This window comes from Macrotis lagotis, chromosome 8 (assembly GCF_037893015.1).
Source record: "Macrotis lagotis isolate mMagLag1 chromosome 8, bilby.v1.9.chrom.fasta, whole genome shotgun sequence".
Classification (NCBI taxonomy): Eukaryota; Metazoa; Chordata; class Mammalia; order Peramelemorphia; family Peramelidae; genus Macrotis; species Macrotis lagotis.
Window position 1 is genome coordinate 180,551,757 of NC_133665.1, and position 22,577 is coordinate 180,574,333.

At 40.2% G+C, this 22,577-nt stretch overlaps 1 long non-coding RNA gene across 1 annotated transcript in view; it reads left to right on the top strand.

Annotated features, from left to right (window-relative positions):
- The first annotated feature begins 15,586 nt into the window (after positions 1-15,586).
- LOC141496405 (uncharacterized) overlaps positions 15,587-22,577 on the top strand; it is a 78,735-nt gene continuing 71,744 nt past the window's right edge. Inside the window, exon 1 of the long non-coding RNA XR_012471052.1 lies at positions 15,587-15,680. This is a non-coding gene — a long non-coding RNA (uncharacterized LOC141496405). The remainder of the gene's footprint in view (positions 15,681-22,577) is intronic.

The following is a 22,577-nucleotide window of genomic DNA, read 5'->3' on the forward strand; positions in this document are numbered from 1 at the left end:
TTATCATCCCAGAGAAATGTTTGGAGCACATAGTTGAAAGGCCTTCCCAAGGGCAAAGGACCTTAACACTGACCCAAACTGACTTTGAGACTGCCTTGTCATCTACTCCTAGACTGGGGATAAAAACATGAATAGATAAATTTTGAGTGAGTCAAATGCAAGAGAGTTAGACAAGGCCACTATTAACAGATATGGGCTCAGAAAAGGAAGGCTTCATGTAGACATGGTGCTTGGATTGAGTACTGAAGGAAAAGAAGTATTATATGAGGCAAAGGTGAGGAGGGAGACCTGTTTAAATTCAGGGAGACAGGAGATAAAAGATTGTGAGAAGCAGAGAGAAGGCTGCTTTGTATTGCAGACTTCAAGATGGGGAGTGATGTCCACTGAGGTGGGGAACATAGGTGGGCCAGGTTTTGTAGGATCTTCAAAGACAACTAAAGAGGTTTGTAGAGACCATAGGGACTCATTGAACTTCATTAAGTAAGAGAATGACAAGATGAGAACGGACCTTATGAAAAGCCCTTTGGGAGCTGCTGTTGAGGATGGAGTGAATGGAAAGACTGGACCCTAGACAGGAGGCCATTGCCATTATCTAAGTGAGAGATGATTGGAGTGGGAAGTTAAGGTGAAGATTGTGTAACTAGAGGGAAGGTGTCAGATTTAAAAGAGATGGTGAAGAGATGAGTGGCCAAATTAGGAACTGATTGGACATGTGGAGTGACAAAGGGTGAGAAACTGAGAAGACCCAGGTCATGAAATTAGGAGACTGGAAGTAAGGATTGTGCTTGGAAAAGAAAGAAGGCAATTTGGGGAAGAAATAGAGTTGGTGGGAAAGAGAATATAAAGGTTCCATTTTGGATGTCACAGTATCCAAAATTTTCATGTTAGTTTGACTCCAAAAGCCATCTGGTGCACTTTATAGCCTAGAGGAATCCCCATCATAACTTAAATAATGCAATCTTTCAACTTCTACAAGAAGCCCTTTCTGGTGGTGCCTCTTCACTTCCCCCACCTCCCCCAGTGACCGCCCATTCTCTTGTCACTTTCTGGACAATTCTCATTGGAGGGAAGTTTTTGCTGACCTTGAGCCTTGTGGAATTTCTTTCCAGCTTCCACCCCACCCTCCTGGTTCTTTGTTTTGGGGCCAAACAGACCAGATCTTTTCCTTTTTCTCTGTGACATGCCTAGCTGCACTTGAAGATGGCTCTCCTATTCCACCTTTTTCTCCCTTAATCTAGGCTTAACATCCCAAGCTCCTACAGTTTAGTTGTATATGCCATGAACAAATGACCCTTCACCCCCTGATTGCTTTTACCTTGGGCATTTCCATGTTTTCAATGTCCTCAGTCAACTATGATACCTGGAGCTGAACATACTGCTCAGAGAAAGATGGAGAATAATGGGACTATACCCCTTCCCTAGTCATGGAGTCTTTGCCCTCATTAATGGATTGAAAAAGGTTTATTGACTGCCACCAGAGTACTCCTCTATATTGTACCCACAGTGCATTAGAATCCCATAAAAAATAAACTGATTCAAATGCAAGAGTGATAGGAAAGGCTGTCATTAGCAGGTATGGGTTAAAGAAGGGAAGGCTTCAGAAAAACTCTTGATCCTGTCTCTTATCTTAAACTTGTAAAGTTGATTTTTTTATCCAGTCAGATTTTGTCCAAAAGATTAACATCTCTCCCTAAAGAATGTCATTTGGTGGATTCTGAGATTTCTCTTCTGGGACCTTTGTTGTTTGAAATATCTCAAGAGGAAACTGGTGATATGAACCTGAAGTTCAGGAGAGACTGGAATTAGAAATACACATCTGGGAGTCATCTTTAAGGTGAAAATTCAATCCAAAACCTGGCAGGTGAGAGAGAGAGAGAGAGACAGACAGCCAGACAGACAGACAGACAGACACAGACACAGACAGACAGACACAGACACAGACAGACATACAGACACACACAGACAGACACAGAGAGAGAGAGACAGAGAGACACACAGAGAAACAGAGACAGAAAGACAGAGAGACAGCAAGATAGACAGTGAGAGAGAGACACACACAGAGAGACAGACAAAGAGACAGGGACAGAGGGAGAGAGAGAGAAAGAGACACAGAGAGAGACCGACAAAGAAAGAGTATAGAAAGAGATAATAATAGACAATGGCAAAATGAATAAAAAAAATGGAGAGGGAAAGAGAGAAAGAGAGATGGAGAGAGAGGAAAATGTAAAGGAGGAAGAGGAGGAGCAGATGAAAACAGAAGGAAGAAGAAGGAGGAAGACAGAAAAAAAGAAGGAAGAGGAAAGAAGGAGGAGGAGGAGGGAGGAAGGAGAGAGGAGAATAAGAAGGAAGACCAAGAACAAGAAGGAGGAAAGAGGAGGAGGAGGAGGAGGAAGGAAGGAAGAGGAAGAAGAAAGAAAAGAGAAACCTAGAGAACAATCATATTTAGAGGACATGATGCAGTTGATCTAGCTGGTCATCCGATAGGCTCTTCAAAGGCAAGTGGACAAGTTTGTAGTTGATTACAGAGCCCATAAAGTACAAATGTAGAACATCAACACCGAAGTATATTGGACTGGCAATTTAGAAGTTGGCTACTTCTGTTGATTCTGCCCAAGTCACGGCTTGTATCTATTGTTGATATAGAATTGGTTTTCTCCCTCAGTAGACTGGGAGCTCCTCAAGGGCAGGGGCTGCTTTGGACTTTCTTGGCATCCCCAGCTTTTTGCACTTAGTGCTTGCCTTACAATAATAGTTTCATAAATGTTGATTGACCAGCTGACTGATGACTAAAAGTCTTTGGACACTGCTCCTGGTTGTGAAGCTACCATGATGTCAGAGGACCCTATGATGAAGCAGGAGACCTAAGGAGACATCCTTTGGAAGGATCCAAGGTAGGGATTTATATCTCTTGTGGAATTATCTTTTATTTTCTTTTATTGTTCATTAGAACGAAAGGAGAAGTAGATAGGGACTGAAAACAAATATGGCAAAAATTAACAAAGAAATGCAAAAAACTCAAACTGGGTTCCCCTCCTAATTACAAGAGAGATTATTACTGATTATGATATCATTTAGGGTTCAGTTTTCCTGAAAACAAGTATTAGAATAGACTTTGGGGAAGAGGATTTAAATAATAATCTCCTGCTAATCCAAATTTAATTTCAATCAATAAATAAACCATCATTTAGTATGGGCCAGGAAGAGATAATGATGTTTCACCCCCACAAACTCTGAGCTCCTCTGACATGGAGGAAGAGTGTTGTTAGGGAACATTGATGCGGATTTTCAGAAACTCCAGTCAATGAGAAGCCAGGAATGGGGGGACAGATACCCTTGTTGGAGACTGTCTGAATGACTCATTATACAGACCAGTGGGCTTTTTTTTAACTCTAGGGGATCTGTTAAAGATTTGGTTTTTAATGGCTTCTCAAGGAAAGCAAATAAGAATGGATGGAAACTATTTGGTTTCCTGATCTATACTGAGTTCTTGGGATACAAATATATGTACAACCATATACATATCTAGACACATACACACACATGTAAAATTACATATATATGAACATATATGATTATATATTCCACACGTGCTTTTATGTTTATATCTGTTTTAGGTCACAATATTAATATGTAATTCTAGATATTTACATGCAATAATGTATCCTTACATAAATATATATGCATATATATAAATTCTTTTATATTTCAAAAAAAATAAATGAAATTGGAATAGGCACATCCTCAATTCTACCTAGGATTTCACTGATAAAGGGAACCCCCTCCCAAGTGACAAGCCTTTCTCTATGGAGATCTTTGGGCATCTTTGCTATTTATCATCCCAGGGAGATGCTTGGATCACAGAGATGAGAGGACTTCACATTGTCTTGGAGACTGGCTCAGCATCCACTCCTAGGATGAGGATAAAGTAATAAAAAAACAAGGGCTCTAAATGCAAAGGAGATAGGTAAGGCTATCCTTAGCAGGTGTTTGTTCAAGAAGGGAAATCTTCATATGAAGGGAAGTCTTCATGGAGATGTGATGTCCATTTTGATGCCTGAAGGGTAAGAAATGGCGAGTGAGGCAAAGATAAAAAAAGGAGACCTGTATCCAACCAGGGAGATGGGAGGCAAAAAATTGTTTGTTGGAAGCAGAGAGAAGACCATCTTATATTGGAGACTTCAAAATGGGGAGTAATTTCCAATGAGATGGGGAAGATTGGTAGAAACTAGGTTTTAATGGGTCTTCAAAACTACTGAAGAAGTTTGTACTTGATCCAAGAGGCCATGGGGAGCCACTGGGTTTCATTGAGTAGGAGTGTGACAAGATGAGTTCTGAACTTAGGAAAATGTCTTTGCTAGTTGCTGAGTTGAAGATGGACATAATAGAAAAGAATAGGGTTAGGGACACTAAATAGAGGCTACTGCCATCATTAAAGTGAAGATGATGGGGGTGGGAAGTAAAGGGCTGGTTGTGTGAGGAGAGAGCAGGGGTCAGATGGAAGAGATATGGTGGAGAGATGAATTGGCCAGATTGGGAATGATTGGGCATGTGGAGGGAGAGAGGGAGAGGAACTGAAGAGAATATCCTAGTTATGAAACTGAGCGACTGGATATATGCATTGTACTTTGGAAAGGGCAATTTGGGGAACAGGTAGTGATAGTGGGAAAGAATACAAGAGTTTGATTTCAGATTTCATAACATCAAAGAATTTTCCAGTTAGTTGCATTCCATTAGACATTTAGTGCACTTCATATCCTAAAGGAATTCCCACCTTAACATGAATAATGTGATCTTTTAGTCTCTACAAGGAGTGCTTCCAGTTGTGCCTCTTCACCTTCCTTTCCTCTGTGGCATCTAAGTTGGCCCCACAGTGCAATCAAATACAAGGAGTCTTTTCGGGGAAAAAACCTATTTATTCATGTCTTTCTCATCTTAATTCTGTGAAATATTTCTCCTTATTATCTCTGATTTGGTTGATTTTGAGATGGTTCTGGGACATTACAATTTAAAATATCTCAAGAGGGAGTTGGTGAGGTGGATCTTGAGCTCAGGAGAGCTTGGGGCTGGAAATAACACATTTGGGTGACATGTGTTGAGAGATGATAATTCATTCCAAAAACATGGTAAAGTGAGAGATAGGGAAGAGAGACAGAGAGAGAGAGAGAGATAGAAGAAAGAAGAAGAAAGAAGAAAGAAGGAGGAGGAGGAGGAAGAGGAGAAGAAGAGAAGAAGAAGAAGAAGAAGAAGAAGAAGAAGAAGGAGAAGGAGAAGGAGAAGAAGGAGGATGTGGAGGAGGAGGAGGAGGAGAAGAAGAAAAGAAGAAGGAGAAGAAGGAGAAGGAGAAGAAGAAGGAGAAGAAGAAGAAGAAGAAGAAGAAGAAGAAGAAGAAGAAGAAGAAGAAGAAAGAAGAAGGAGAAGGAGGAGACAGAGGAGAAGAAGAAAAAGGAGAAGAAGGAGGATGTGGAGGAGGAGGAGGAGGAGGAGGAGAAGAAAAGAAGAAGGAGAAGAAGGAGAAGGAGAAGAAGAAGGAGAAGGAAGAGAAGAAGGAGAAGGAGAAGAAGGAGGAGGAGGAGAAGGAGAAGGAGAAGAGAAAGCTAGGGAACAGTCATATTTATAGGTCATGATATAGGTGACCTAGCTCTAGCTGATCATCAGAAGGCTGAGAAAGGGACAGCTAGGCAGAAGCAGAATCAGGAGAGAAGAAGATCAGCAAAAGTCAGAGAATTTCCAGGAGAGGATGGTCAGAAGGATGAAATGCATCAGAGGAGGAAGAAGATTGAGACTTAAGATTAAGACTATTGCTTTTGTTCATTAATAGATACCTGGTGGCTTTAGGATTGTCTCTTCTAAGCTTAAGGTAGTGTGAGGTTTCTTAATTGTTTATTTTGTTTTATTCCCCTTAGACATCTAGGGAAACCTTTGAACTGTTTGGCAGAATTCTTTTAAATCATTGAAAATAACATTATATTTCAATTTGAGGTTAGGGAAAATAATGTTGTAATGTTCTCCCTTTCATTTGTATAGACTAGCCCCTTGAAATTTCTCCACAGGTGAAGACTTCTGGTCAAATCCTCTGCATACATGAGGCAAGATCTTTCAATATCAAGACCTGGTTATTTTTTCTCACCTATTCTTTGACCTCATAAATCCCATGTATGTACCTGAGACCATATGTAGAAGGATGACAGATATGTGGAATTTTGACCTAAGTGGTACATTGGGTGGGTATAACATGAGAGTGTGCTGCATAAGGAGGCTTCTGAAAGACCAGGTTTGTACCTGTAAGGAGAGAAAATGGCAGAACTCTAGAAAAAAAGAAAGTGTCTATGAGAGTCATTGTTTGCTTTTGTGTTTTGATAGATGGGGTAGGGGAGAGTAAAGGCCTGGAAGAGATAATGAAGCCCCTTGATGCTCCATCCTACCCCCACAGACTCTGTTCCTCCTTGACATGGATGGAGGAAGAGTGTTGATAGGAAACATTGATGCAGATTTTCAGAAACTCCAGCCAATGAGAACACAGGAATGGTGGGAAGATACCTGCGACAGAGATTGTCTAAGTGACTCATTATACAGACCAGTGGGATGTTTTTTGTTAACTCTATGGGGTTTGTGAAACATTTGGTTTTCAATGGCTTCTCAAGGAAAGCAAGCAAAAATTGAAGGAAACTTAGATTTCCTGACATGTTCTAGACTATGGGGATATAAATATATTAAATATGCCTACATATATTCACCCATGCATATTCACATATAAATACATATACATTTATGTTTATCTATGATTATCTATGCCCATATTTATATTATTTCAGATGTGAATATATTTATATAGATGGAAAAAAGAAAAATATATAAATATCTCTACATAAACTCCATGATATGTAAAAAAACTAAATGAAAAGGACATAGGCACATCCTCATCTGTACCTGGAATTTCACTGATATAAGGTAACACAGATGAGGAACCTTTGGCTATGGAGGCTCCATGTGGTGCCTTCTCTGTTACTTATCATCCCAAGGAGATGCTTAGAGCACACAACTGAAGGGATCTCCAATGGCAAGGGGCCTTGTGATTGACCCAAACTGGCTTTGAGACTGCATTGCCATCCACTCCTGGGTTGTGTATAAAGCATGAAAAAAATTCAAGGGAGACAAATGCAAAGGAGTTAGGCAAGGCCACTATTAACAGATGTGGGCTCAGGAAAGGAAGGTTTTATGAGGATAAGGTGATTGGATTGAACGTTGAAGGAAAGGAAGGACTATATGAGGCAAAGATGAGAAGCAAGACCAGTATAAATTCAGGGAGACAGGAGATAAAGATTATGAGAAGCAGAGAAAAGGCTGGTTTGTATTGAAGACTTCAAGATGGGGAGCAATGTCCCCCGAGTTGGAGAAGAGTAGTGGAAACCAGGTTTTGTAGGACCTTCAAAACCAACTGAAGAGGTTTGTAGTTGATCATAGAGGTGACAAGAACTCACTGAACAACACTAAGAGAATGACAAGATGAGAACTGCCCTTTTGAAAATCCCTTTGGTAGCTGCTGAGTTGAGGACGGACTGAATGGAAAAGATTGGACACTAATTAGGAGGCCATTATCTAAGTGACATTCCTCAAGAAACTTGAAGATTATTCTCATGCTCCTTCTAATTCTTCCATCCCCTAGGCTTAGCATCCAAAGCTCCTTCAGTTGAGCCACATGTGATTAGCAGATGTCCCTTCACCCTCCTGGCAGCACTTCTTTGGACACTCCCATGCTTTCAATGTTCTTAGTTAACCATGATTTCCAGAGCACCATAATCCTCAAAATAAACTATAAGAAAGGTAAAGTAGAACTATCCCCCACCTCCCTAGACACGGAAACTGCGCCCTCTTTAATGCAATTTGTGATTGAATAAGGTTGATTGGTTATCCCAACAATAGTCATCTATATTGGCACCACAGTGCACTCAAATCCAAGAATCCTTTCAGGAAAAAAACTATGTATCCATATCATTCTCATCTTAAACCTGTTAAACATCTGTCCCTATCGGATGTCATTTGGTTGATTTTGAGCTTTCTCTGGTTCCTTGCTATTTGAAATATTTCAAGAAGAAGCTGGTGAAGTGGACCTGAAGGCCAGGAGAGATTGGAGCTGGAAATTCAGATTTGGGGGTCATCTGCTAAGAGGTGAAAATACAATCCAAAATTCTGGTATGGTGACAATGAGGGAGGGAGGGAGGGAGGGAGGGAGGGAGAGAGAGACAGGGAGAAAGAAAGAGACAGAGAAAGACAGAGGGGAGAGACAAAAACAAACATAGAAAAAGGAATAAGTAGAAGAAGAAAAATATGAAGAAGAATCTAGAAGGAAGGAAGAAGAAGATGGAGAAGAAATAGAAGACCAAAAGAGCAACCTGGAGAATCCTGATCTTTAGAGGACATGATGCAACTAAGCTAGCTGATCATCAGAAGTTTGAGAAGGGGTCAGCCAGAAAGGAAAAGAAGAGGAGAGAACCAGATCAGCAAAGACCAGAGAGAGTCTCCAGGAGGAGAGGATGTTTAGAAGTGGGAATTCCATCAGAGCAGGGGAGAAAATGAGATCTGAGACATGACGATTGGATTTGTCAGTTAATAGATAATTGGTGCCTTTAGGATAGAAGAGTTGCTATTGAGAAGGAGACTACAAACTGAATTACAAAAGTATAAGGACTGAATGAAAAGATTGGATATAGAGTCAGAGCTGACAAGGCTTTTTTTTCTAGATGTTCCACTGAGAAATGGACTGCAGATAGAGGATGTTAGCTTGAGGGACTGGTGCAGGTTCATGAAGATGGGGAAGACTTGGGCATGTTTGGAGACATAATGGATGGCACCAATATATAAGGAGGAGGGTGGAGAGAAAGGGTTTTATAGAGAAATAAAGAGTGAATTAGGGGAACAAAGAAGAGGGCAGGAGATGAAGGACCTTTCTACTTGCCTATGAGATATTGGGGAGAGAAGAACTGAGTAGGCTTTTTACATACAAAAGAATCCTGAAGAGGAAGTTCAGAGCTGTGCTTTCTACTTCTTACTGAAGAAAGAGATCATGTCCTTGGTTGAAAGAAGGGGACGGGTGAGAGCTGAGTAAGCTGAGGTGCCAAGGTAACTGGTTAATAATCAGCTGCCTGAAAAAAAAGCATTGCCCAGTGCATGTCTAGTTTAAATTTGCATTATTAACATTTTGACTATGACCAATGTTGAAAATCAGCCCAACAGTAAATTGGACTAGGGATTTTAGCATTTGGTCTTTTCTGTTACCTCTAATATCTACTGTTGGTACAGAATGTGGCATGTTTCCTCCCTCACCAGACTGGGAACTCCTCAAGGGCAGGGGCTGCTTTGGGCTTTCCTTGCAGCCCCATCATTTTCCACTTAGTGATACCTTACAATGAAGACTCCATAAATGTTGATTGACCAGCTGGTGACTCTGAAATCTTTGAATTCTACTCCTGTCTGTGAAGCCACCATGATGCCAGAGAACCTGAGGATGAAAGAAGAAAACTAAGGGATATGCTCTGGAAGGGACCAATGTGGTGATTTGTATCCCTTGATTTTATTTTCTTTCATTTTCTTTTCCATTGTTCATTAGAATGAAAAAAGTGGACAGAGACTGAAAACAAATGTGCAAAAATAAATAAATAATGTGAAAAATCTATTATGGGGGGGCTCTCTCCTAATTTCAAGGAGGGATTATTCCTGATTATTAAAGCTTTTAAGGTTCAGTTCCCCCGAAAACAAGTATTAGAATAGATTTTGGGGAAGTGAATTTTAATAATAATCTGTTGCTAAACCCAATTTAATTTCAATCAATTAATCAACCATCATTTAGTATGGGCCTGGAGGAGACAATGAATTTCCAGCCCCACAATCTCTGTTCCCCTCTGACATGGAGGAAGAGTATTGTTAGGGAACATTGATGTGGGTTTTCAAAATCTTCAGCCTGAGAACCCAGGAACGATGGGCAAATGTGTGCCAGAGACTGTCTAAGTGACTCATTATACAGAACAGCGGGCTGTTTTTTGTTAACTCTATAGGATTTGTGAAAGATTTGGTTTTCCATGACTTCTCAAATTAAAAAATAAGAATTGATGGAACCTTTTCAGTTTCCTGACCTGTGCTAGGGTCTCTTGATACAAATACATTTATAAATATATAGATATATACATATGTAGACACATAGATAATTTTTTTATATCTGTTTGATGTCCCAATATTAATATTTAACTCTAGGTAAATGCACACACAAACACATGTATAAATATATATGGATATATAAATTCTTTTATATTTCAAACACCTAAATGAAAATAGAATAGGCACATCTTCAATTCCAACCAGGATTTCATTGCAAAGTGTACCCCCACCCCAGATAACAAGCCGTTTTGTATGGAGAATACATTGGTCATCTTCACTGCTATTTATCATCCCAGGGAGATGTTTGGAGCAGAGAGCTGAAGAGACTGTCCCAGGGCAAGGGGGACTTGACACTGACCCGCACTGGCTTTGAGACTGGCTCAGCATACACTCCTAGGCTGTGGAGAAATCCATAAAAATACAAGGAATTCAAATTGAAGGGAGATAGGAAAAGCCAGCATTAGTAGGTATGTGTTCAAGAAAGGAAGGCTTTATATAGAAGGGATGCTTGTGTTGAATGCTTAAGAAAAAGGCGTGGTGAGGGAGGCAAAACTGAGGAAGGAATCCAGTATACATTCAGGGAGCTAGGAGACAAAAATTTCTTTGTTGAAATCACACAGAAGACCACATTATATCGGAGACTTCGGGATGGGGAGTAATATCCACTGAGATGGGGAAGATTGGTGGAGACCAGGTTTTAAAGGATCTTCAAATCAACTGAAGAAATTTGTCCCAGATCCTAGAGACTATTGGGAGCCACTGGGCTTCATTGAATAGGTGAGTGACAAGATGAGATCTGAGCTTAGGGAAATGCCTTTGCTAGCTGCTGAGTTGAAAATGGATAGAATGGAAAAGACTGGAGGCAGAGACCCTAAATAGGAGACCATTGCCATTATCTAAGTGGGAGATGATTGGGGCAGGAAGTAAGTTAAAGGCTGTGTGAGGAGAGAGCAGGGGTCAGATGGAAGGATATGGTGGAGAGATAAATGGCTAGAATGGAAACTGACTGAACATGTGGAGTGAGAGAATGGGAGGAACTGAGGAGAATATCCAGGTTAATGAAACTGAGAGAATGGAAGTATGGATTGTGCTTTAAAAGAAACAGGGCAATTTGGGAAATAGGTGGTGACTATCGGAAAGGGAACATAAGAATTCTGTTTGAGATGTCATAGCATCAAAGAATTTTCAAGTTACTTGCATTCCAGTAGTCATCTAGTGCACTTCATCTCCTAAAGGAATCCATAACAATCTTTCAATTTCTACAAGAAGCCCTTCCAGATGTGCCTCTTCACTTTCCCCTTCTCTTTGGTAGCCCATTCCCTTTTGTCACTTTCTGGACAGCTTTCATTTGAAGGAGGTTGGGCAGTTTTTACTGACCTTGGGCCTTGTTGTGCCTCTTCTTTCCAGCTCCCATCTCATTCTCCTGGTCGTTTCCTCTGGGGTCAAATAGCCAAGATCTTATCCTTTATCTCTGTGATATACCTAGCTATACTTGAATGTGGCTCTTATATTCCCCCTTATGCTCCCTTAATCTAGGTTTAACATACCAAAGTCCTTCAGTTTAGTCACATATGATATGAACAAATGACCCTTCACCCCCTTATAGCTCTTCTCTGGAAACTTTGATGTTTTCAATGTCCTTAGTCAACCATCATGCCCAGAGCTGAACATAATGTTCAAGATAAGTTTTGATAAAGGTAGAGGATGGTGGGATTATACCCCCACCTATGTAGTCATTAATGCATCATGGGACTAAATATGGTCTATTGCTGCTACATTCATCTATTCTGGATGCACAGTGCACTAGAATCCCAAGATTTCTACAGAAAACCTTTTGATTCAAGTCTCTCACAAACTTGTAAAGTTGATTTTTTTGTCCAATGAGAAGGTTAACATCAGTCTCTAATGGCTGTCATTTGGCTGATTTTAAGATTTCTCTGGGACCTTGTTGTTTGGAATATCTCAAAGGGAAGCTGGTAATGAGAACCTGAATTTCAGGAGAGACTGGAATTGGAAATACACATACATATAATGCATATTTGGGAGTCATCCCTGCAAGTAGGTGAAAAACCAAGTCAGGTAAAAGAGAGGCAAGGAAGAAGAAGAAGAAGAAGAAGAAGAAGAAGAAGAAGAAGAAGAAGAAGAAGAAGAAGAAGAAGAAGAAGAAGAAGAAGAAGAAGAAGAAAGAGAGAGAGAGAGAGAGAGAGAGGAAGAAGAAAAGAAAAAGAAAGAAGAGGGAGGAGGAGGTGGAGGAAGGGACAAGAGGAGGAAGGAAGAGGAGGGAGGGAGGAGGAGGGAAGGAAGGAAAAAGAAGAAAAGTAGAGAAGCCTTCAGAACACTCATATTTAGAGCACATGATATAATTGACCTAGCTGATCATCAGAAGTTTGAAAAGGGGTCAACCAGGCTGGAGTAGAACCAGGAGAGAATAGGATCAGCAAACATCAGAGATTCTCTAGAAGGAGAGGATGGTCATAAGTAGGAAATGCCACTTCTGTTGGGGAGAAGATTGAGACTTGAGACAAGACTATTGGTTTTGTTAATTAATAGATAATTGTTGGCTTTAGGATTGTCTCATCCAAGCTTAGTATTGCATGAGGTTTCCTAATTGTTTATTTTGTTCTATAACCCTTAGATATCTAGGGAAACCTTTGAACTATTTGGTAGAATTATTTTAAATCATTAAAAGTAACATTATTTTTAGTTTGATGAAAGGGAAAATAAAGATGTAATGTTTTTCCCATTCATTTTTATAGTTTAATCCCTTTAACTCTCTCCATAAGACACAGGTGAAGACCTCTGGTCAATTCCCTTGCAGATGTGAAGCAAGATCTTTCAATATCAAGACCAGGTAATTTTTTCCCACCTATTCCATGACCTCATAAATCCCAAGTATGTACCTGAGACCCTACGTAGAAGGATTAAAGATTTGTGGAATTTTGATCTATGTGGTTGGTTAGGTGGGTATCACCTGAGAGTGTGCTGCAAAAATAGATTTCTGAAAGACCTGGCTTGTACCTGTAAGGAGAGAAGATGGCAGAATTCCAGAAGAAAAGTCTATGAGAATCATTGTTTGCTTTTGTGCTTGAATAGACGAGTAGGGGAAAGTAAGGGCCTGGAAGAGACAATGAAGCTCGATAGTTTTCCACTCCGCTCCCACGGTCTCTGCTCCCCTCTGACATGGAGGAAGAGTGTTACTAGGGAACATGGATGCAGGTTTTCAGAAACTCCAGCCAATAAGAACCCAGGAATGATGGGCAGATATGTGTGCCAGAGACTGAATAAGTGATTTATTATACCTACTAGCATTAGAAGGGCTGTTTTTTAAATTCCATTGGTTTTGTGAAAGATTTGATTTTATAGTGGCTTCTCAAGGAAATAAAGTAAAAATTGGTAGACCCTGTTTTGTTCTTGCCCATGGCTAGAAATATATGTACTACATATATGTCTATGTGTTTATATGTATAACATGTGTGAACATATACATTTATATATATGTACATTTGCATCTATGTTTATATGTAACCCCCTCCATATAATATATAAATTATATATTAAATATATGTCCAAAACCTAAATGGAAAGGGAATAGGTACGTTCTCAAATCCACCTAGAATTTCACTGATCATGATGTTTATCATTCACCAGATGACAAGGATTTCTCCATGGAGGATGCATTGGGCATCTTCTCTACTATTTCTCATCTCAGAGAGATGCTTGGAGCAAATTGTTCAAAGGACGGGGCAAGGGGGATTTGACACTGACTCACACTGGCATTGAGACTGGCTCCCCGTCTACACCTAGGCTGTGGATAAAGGTATTCCAAGGCAAGGGAAATAAGGAAGGCCACCATTAGCAATATAGGCTCAAGAGAAGTCATGTAGAAGTGTTACTTGTGTTGAGTATTGAAGGAAAAGAAGTGCTGAATGAGGCAAAGATGAAGAAGGAGACCAGTATACACTCAGGAAAGCAGGGGGCAAATTGTTTGTTGGGAGCAGAGAGAAGAACAATTTATATTGTAGACTTCAAGATGGGGAGTAATGTCCACTGAGTTGGGGAAGATTGGTGGAGATCAGGTTCCAGTGGATCTTCAAAACAAATGGAGAAACTTGTTCTTTGGAAGCCTTTGGAAGCCTCTGGACTTCATTGAGTAGGAGAGTGAATAGATGAGATCTGAGTTTAGGAAAATATCTGTGGTATCTGCTGAATTGAGGATGGTCAGAATGGGAAAAGACTGGAGGCAGGGGCTCTATTTAGGAGACCATTGCAATTTCTAAGTGAGAGATGATTGGGCAGGAAGTAAGATGAAAGTTCTGGGAGGAGAGAGCAGGGGTTAGCTGGAGGAGATATGTTGGAGAGATGAATGGCCAGTTTGGGAACTGATTGAAAAAGTGGAGTAAAAGAGGGTGAGGAACTGAGGAGAAACTCAGGTTGTAAAATTGGAAGATTGGAAATATGGATTGTGCTTTGAAAAGAAACAGGGCAATTTGGGGAATAGGTGAAGTTAGTGGGAAAGAGAATATTAGAGTTCTGTTTTGGATGTCATAGGATCAAAGAATTTTCAAGTTGGTTGAACTGCAATAGCCACCTTCATCTCCTAAATGAATCCCCAACATAACAGTGTGTGATCTTTCAACCTCTGCAAGAAGTCCTTTCAGTTTGTGCCTCTTCACCTTCTCCTTCTCTTTGGTAACCCATTCCCCTTTGTCACTTTCTGGACACTTCCATGTTTTCAATGTCCTTAATCAACCATGACACCCAGAGGTGAACATATTGCTCTGAGAAAGGCAGAGAAAAGTGGGACAGGGGATAATTTGTTGGAATAATGGAGAGGGAATGAGATAAAGGGTCTGTATAAATGGGTTGGCCTTGACAAGGAGCAAGGTTGCTTGCCTATAAGATATTGGAGAAAGAAATGGGGAAAGAAGAGGATGATGCCAATGGTGCTTTACATGAAAATAAAGATTGGAGAATAAGTTCATAGTGAATGGTTTCAATTTTCTTGCTGAAGGAAGAGGCCAGGTCCTTGGCTGAAAGAACAGGATAAGAGACAGCTGTGTGAGTAGGGGTGTGCTGGTAAATGGTTAACATCCAGTTCCCTAAAAAAAGTGAAAAAAGCATGCATAGCACTTTTTCAATTTTAATTTGCATTATTAAAATTTTGTCTAGTACATTTCCAGATGTGGAAAACCAATACAACTGTAAACTGGAATTTTAGCATTTGATCATTTCTGATTTGTAAACGTTCAGACTGAAAATTTAACATTTGACTTTAGGGAGCTCATGCAAGCTGTCTCCAGTATTGTCCTTTGGGGGAGAGTTGATGTTAGAAATGAAGGTTTGAAATAACTTCTTTGGGGAGGGAGAGAGAGAATCACCTAAATATAGTAAATAAACCTGTTATTTCTTTGAATTTTGTGAATCAGAGCCCTGCAAGAGAAGTTATTGTCAACCTACTAGATGGTTTCAGATAAGACTTTCCCAGATTCTCTAGAAAAGGGATGATCCAGAGAAGAGAGAAATCCCCAAAGGTAAGCCCTGGTTTCCTTTTTAAGTGGGATCCCCTGAGCTATACACTCAGTAGTTGCCAAATAATTTTTCTACAAATGGAAGTAATCTGAATTAGCCTCAGGGAGTCTGGAAACTGCATTGAGGTTCTTCCATTCTGGAATCTTCCCATCTTTGAAGGTCTAGAAGAGGAGTTGAACCTCAGAAGTTAGTAGACCCTGGCCCAGTCCTGGCTCTCTCACTATTTGTGTGACCCTGGGTAAGTCACTGCAATGGAGAGGAGGAGAGGGGTTATAGCTCCCAGCAGAAATCTCTAGAAGAGAGAAAGAGAGGCACCAAGTCAACTGCAGTCTAGGGCCTTATGTAATGATACATCAGTAATGATGAGATGGGCTTCTCCATTTTGCCATGACTTAGGATCTATGTTAGGAAGAATACTGAATTGTCCACTGAGAACTAATTCAGCCACAATTCAGTAAGCTCCTACTAGATCCTGGCACTGTTTTGTAGGATGTAACAATAATGGCACAATTAGTGGTATTAAGGGTCTTAGAATCTTGATCGAATGTTAGAATTTTAGAATCAGATGCAGTGGCACAATGAATAGAACACTGAATTTGGAAACAGGAAGACATGAGTTCAAATGCTGTCTCAGATCCTTACTAGCTGTGAGACCTTGGACAAGTCAGTTCACTTCCTGTTTGCCACAGTTTCTATAAGGTGGGGATAATAATTGTCCCTGACTCCCAGGGATGCTTTGAGGATATGTGAGAAAATATTCACAAAATGTTTTGTAAACTTTGAAGTTCTGGTTCTTATTCTTATTGGAGAGAAGACATTACAGTGAAAACAAGAGAACAGTTGAAGACCACATAACTGCTCTAGGCCTTCAGAGGGAAGTGGAGCCCACTGTGGGTTGGGATCATTTCCTCTAGAAGTTGCATCTTGAATTAGGTCTCAGGGAGAGGGTTAAAGGAAAGGGGAAGTTTGGGAAGTAGGAACAAGTCTGATTGATCTGAGGATTACTCAAGAACAGAATTTCTTCTAAGGCTTTGGAAGAACTGGTTTGGAGCAATAGGGAGAGTGACAGTGAGAGAAAGACAGAGAGAGAGTGAATCATGGGTTTTCAGATAATGGGACCTTAAATTTAGAGTTGGCAGGAATCTTGGTGGTTAAAAAATCCATTTCCTTCATTTTGTGGATGCGGAAACTGAGTCTCAGTGAAATTAACTAGTCTCAAATTTAACAGCTGACAGGTGTTTGATGTGGGATTTCAAAGTAGGTCTTCCTTACTCTTGGTCAACCATTGATCTAAGCATTGATCCACACCCAGCTGCCTCTCTCTGGCCTCAGCTTCCTCACAGTTGACATGTCACTCTTGGATAAGGTAAGGGCTACTGTCGCTACCAGATTTATGGTCCATGATCCTTGCTCTTGTCCTCCCTCCTTCCAGTTCCCAAGAACATCTGACAGACAGTTATACATTACCAGAAAAAAACTGAAAACTTTGACCTATGGAGAATCTTATAAAGCAGTTCTTTTCATAGTGATAAAAACCATTTGGCACTGAATGGGAGCCAACCTGTCTAGCCTGCTCAAGGTGTAAGACTGAGACACCATGCTATGATGCCTAAGAGAAGACAAAATGAAGTTTCAGAGGACTTGTGAAAAGTGCTGTGATGCAGAGCAGAACAGTGACATCCTCATCCAGAGAGATATCTCATCTCTATCCAGACCCTCCCTGCTGCCATCTTTCCTCCTCCTTTTGGTCACTTAAGTTCCGGACTTCAATGTCCCTCAGTCTCAGCTGTTGGGGGCCACTGTAGATTTCTCTCTCTCTCTCTCTCTCTCTCTCTCTCTCTCTCTCTCTCTCTCTCTCTCTCTCTCTCTCTCTTTTCTCTATCTCCTACTGAGGTTTCTTCATTTTACTTTTGTAACATCTTTCATATATTATTCCTTTCACCATCACCTGCCCAAACCCTGGGTACCAGTCCTCATCCCCTCTTGAACTGGTCATTGCAATGGCCTCCTGGGGGGGCAGAATCTGCCTGCCTCAACTGGCTTGTCACTCTAATCTATTCTCCACTTAACTGTCTAAAGCATCTTCTTATTTTTTAAATTTCACTAATTTTTTGTGACAGTTTGAATACCATACTGTTCCTTTGTCTCTATCTTCATTGGTACCAGGGGAGCCCCTCTTTTGAAATGAATATAAAAATGCACATATATATGTAAATATTTAAAAATCACACTACGCATTCTTCTTTTTATGAGTTCTTTCTCTGGAGGGGTACGCCATTTTCCTTCATGGGTCCTTTGTGGACGATACTTAGACAAACTTAGACTTCCACAGTTATTCCTTGAACATATCTTGCTATTGCATTCAGTGTTTGGTGGATTCTGCTCATTTCACTCTCCCTTATTTCTTGCAAGTGTCCTTATGACTTTTTTCTAAAATCACAGCAGTCTTCCATCCAGTTATCCTTCCCATCTTGTTCAGCCATTCCTCAGTTGATGGACATCCCCTCACTTTCCAGTTCTTTGCTACCAAAGGTAGGGTTGCTCAAAGGAAACTTCTTAAAGTATGATTGTCCCTGACCAAGTTACTCCCATGCTTGATAAACTTCAGTGGCTCCCAATCACCTCCAAAGTCAAGTATGTAATCCTCTACTTGCCTTTCAAAGTCTTGCTTCCCCTCCATATACACATACATTCTTTTCTAGAGTTCTTCCACTTTCCAACCTAGTACTTCTCTTGTATTCTACCATCCAGTGACACTGGCCTAACTGTTCCTCCAAAGGATACCTACCTCTCAGTTCTAGGCTTTCCCTCTGGCTGTCCCCAAGCCCCCTGAAATTCCCTCCTTCTTGCTCTGCCTCTTGGCTTTTCTGCCTTCCTCCAAGACTCAGCTAACATCTCAACTTCTCTAAGAAGTCTTTCCTGATCTCTCAAAATGTTCTGGATAAATAACCTTCCCTCTGATAACTCTCTCCAAGTGGTCTCATGTATATGGTTTTTGTCCAGAACTTTTTACATGTCTTCTCCCCCATTAGACTGGGAACTCCTCAAGGGCAGGATCTGCTTTAGCTTTTCTTTGTATCCCCAGTACTTTGCCTATCACAACACAGGAGTTGAAAAAAATGTTGATTGACCAGCTGACTGATGACTCTGAAAGATTTTGGACTCTGCTCCATGGACTGTGAAGTCACCATGATGCCAGAGGTCCAAGGATGAAGCAAGAGGCCCATTTCTCTGGAGGAAGAAATGAACTCAGGAGACTGAAGAAGACATGTTTTTGGAAGGGGTCAATATGAGAATTTGTTTTGCTTATCTTTATACACACATACATTCATATATATATATATATATATATGTGTGTGTGTGTGTGTGTGTGTGTGTGTGTGTGTGTGTGTGTGTGTATGTGTATACACACACACACGCACATATATATATTTGGTGAGAATTTTTCTTTTCTTTTCAATTGGTCAATAGGAAGAATGGAGAAGTGGAGGGGCCTGATAATAAAGGTGCCAAATATAGATAAATGAATAAATGCAAAAAAGAAAACTGATGTCCTGTCCCAGTCATAATAGGGAATTAACTTTAATGGTGATTATGCTTCAGGATGCAGGGATCAATGCTCCTCAAAACAAGTATGACCATTGACTTTGGGGAAGAGGTTTTTAAAGATAAACTTGTGCTGATTTCAATTTAATTTCCATCAATAAATACACAAGCATTTGTTAAGTCCTCAGTGTCTTCCCTATGAAATTCTTTCCCATCTATCTTGTCTGTATCTTGTTTGTATAGAATTGTCTGCTTGCTTTCTCTCCTATTACACTAGGAGCTCCTTTTGATAAGGAACTGTCCTTTGGTCTTTTGTTATGTCACCAGCAGGGTGACACCTAGTAGGACTTCAATTAATGGTGGTGACTTACTGACCTATCAGTGAGCATTTATGAAGTGCTTTCTGCATATGTAGCTTTGGATTAGATGAGAGAATTACAAAGGCAGAAACCAAAAACACAAGACCCAAAATATGTTGAGAGTTATCAACTCTAGCTCCTCTAATTCCAACCTGTGATGATGCTTCCCCTTCTACTTATTGTTTTGAACCTCAGAAAAGTCATCTGTCCCTCCTCAGATTTTTTTATTATTAATATTTTATTTGCTTTCCAATTATATACCATAGTAGCTTATACCTATCATTTTATTTAAGGTTTTGAATTTTACAATTTTTCCCTCCCCCCCAGAAGGCAGTCTGATAATCTTTACATTGTTTCCATGCTATACACTGATCAAAATTTAATGTGTTGAGAGAGAAATCATATTCTTCAGGAAAAAAATGAAATATTAGAGACAGCAAAATTATATAGTAAATAAGACACTTTTAAAAAATTGAAGGTAATAGACTTTGGTCTTTGTTTAAACTCCACAGTTCTTTCTCTGAATACAGATGGTAATCTCTGTCACAAATATCCTAAAATTGTCCCTGATTATTGCATTGATGGAATGAGCGAGTCCATTAAGGTTGATCATCACCCCATGTCACTGCTACCTTGTCAGATTTCTTATAGCCCTTTGCCTGAATCTTTTCTTGACAGTGAACATGTCCTTCCTTTTTCACAATTATTTGTGTATTTGCTTTCTATATCCTTACCCCATTAAATGGAAAGCACTTTAATGGCCGGATCTATTCTTTTTTCAGCTTTATATCATTAAACCTTAGTGTAATAGGGATTCTTAGCCCATTTTTTGACAGTGAAAAATACTTTTCAGTATACATTTCAGTTTGATGTTAGGAACAATAAAGATGTAATTTTTCTTGGCTAATTTTATAGACTCCCCCATTGAAATTTCTCCATGGACCACAAGTCTAGTCAATTGCATACGTGGCACAAGATCTTCCAGTTAATAAGACTAGGTTGTTTTTCTCCCCACTCAATCGTGACCTTATAAATCTTTGGTAAGTGCCTGGGATTGTTTGTAAAAGGTTGAAATATATGAGGAATTTTAGACTCAAGAGCTACATTGGGTGGTTGTGACATTAGAGCTTTTTCAGAAGGCATTTTCTAAAAGGTCAGGCTTGTACCTGTGAGGAGAGAAAATGGCAGAATTATATTGCCAAGGAGATGTCTATAAGAGTCCTTGTTTCATTCTTTGCTTTATTCAGTGGGTAGGGGAGAAGGGCCTGGAATAGACAATGAAGCTCCATGACTTCCCCCTCCCCATCTTTGGTCCCCCCTGACTTGGAGAAAGAGTGTTGCTAGGGAACATTGATGCAGGTTTTTTGAAACTACAGCCAATGAGAAGCCAGAAAAAAAAATCTTCAGATACCTTCTCCATAGACTGTTCAAGTGGCTTATTATACAGACCAGCAGAGAAGGGATAGATTGTTAACTCTTTGGCTTCTGAGAAAGATTTGGTTTTCATTGACTTTTCAAGGAAAACAAGCAACAATTTTTGAAACCAGCTATGGCTCCCTTCCTTGTATCTATAACCCAGGGTCTGGGATTATAAATATATATACATACATGTTTGTGTTCATGTATCTGAATATATATGTACATGGATATAGATGTATAAATATAAAAAAAAAACTTCAAAGAAGAGGGAATAGGCACATTCTCAACTGATTTCATTGATACAGAGTTCTCTTAGGCGAGGAACCTTTTTTCTATGGGTGCTGCATTTGGTACCTTCTCTGTGATAGACCACACCCAGGGAGAAGAACAGAGGTGAAGGGACTATCCCAGAGGTATGAACACTTGTCTCTGGGGCCAACCTGGCTTTGACATTGGCTCCTTATTTATCATGGGCTATGTATAAAGGCATGAAGAGGAAAAATATATGAGGGAATCCAATACAAGGGAGATAGGGAAGGCCACCATTAGCAGTTGTGGGCTTAGGAAGTGAAAACTTCATGTAGAAATGATGTTTGAGTTGAGTGTTGAAGGAAAAGATGGGTTGTGTGAGGCAGAGGTGGGGAGGGAGAAGATTCTAGGTATGTACAATATAGATTTAGGTGGGGAAAGATTATTTGTGAAGAGCGGAGAGATGGTCAGTTTCAGAGTCCTGGATGGGGGCTGATGTCCATTGAGATGGGGAAAATAGGTTGGGACCAGGATGGAAAGGCCCTTCAAAGCCAACTGCAGAAGTTTATACTTGATTTGAGAGGCTCTAGGAAGCCCATGCATTGAATAGGAAAATAACAAGGTTAGATTTGAGTTTAAGAAAATCCCTTTGGCGGCTGTTGGGTTGAGAGGATGGACTGAATGGGAAATGACTGGTGGCAGGGATACCCATTAGGAGGCCATTTTCATTATCTAAGAGAGAGGTGATTAGGGCAGCAACTAAGGTGAAGACTGTGTGAGGAGAGAGTGGGGGTCAGGTGGAAGAGATATGGTGGAGAGAAGAATGGACAGATTGGAAACTGATGGATATGTGGAGCAAGAGCATGTGAGAAACTAAGGTGAATGCCCAGGTTATGAAATTGGGAGACTGGAAAAATGATGTATTGTCAAAAAGAAATAGGGAAATTTGGGAGACAGGTGGGGTTAAGTGGAAAAGAAAAAACAAGAATTTTATTTTGAATCTTGCAGTTTCAAAGAATTTTCAAGTTGTAGGGATCCAGTGCACTTTATATCCTGAAGGAATCTCCATTATAATATAACTAATATGTTATCATTTAGCTGTTGCTAGAAGTCCTCCAAGGTGGTGCCTCTTCCCCTCTCCTTTCTCTCCCAACAACCCATTCCCCTTTCACATTTTCTGAACAATTCTCATTGGTAGGAAGTTGGGCAGTTTTTACTGATATTGAGCCTTGTTGAGTCTATTTGTAACTTTTATCCCACCTTCTTGGTTCTATCTTCTGGGGTAAAAAAGAACATACGTAATCTCTTTTTTTCTGTGACATCCCT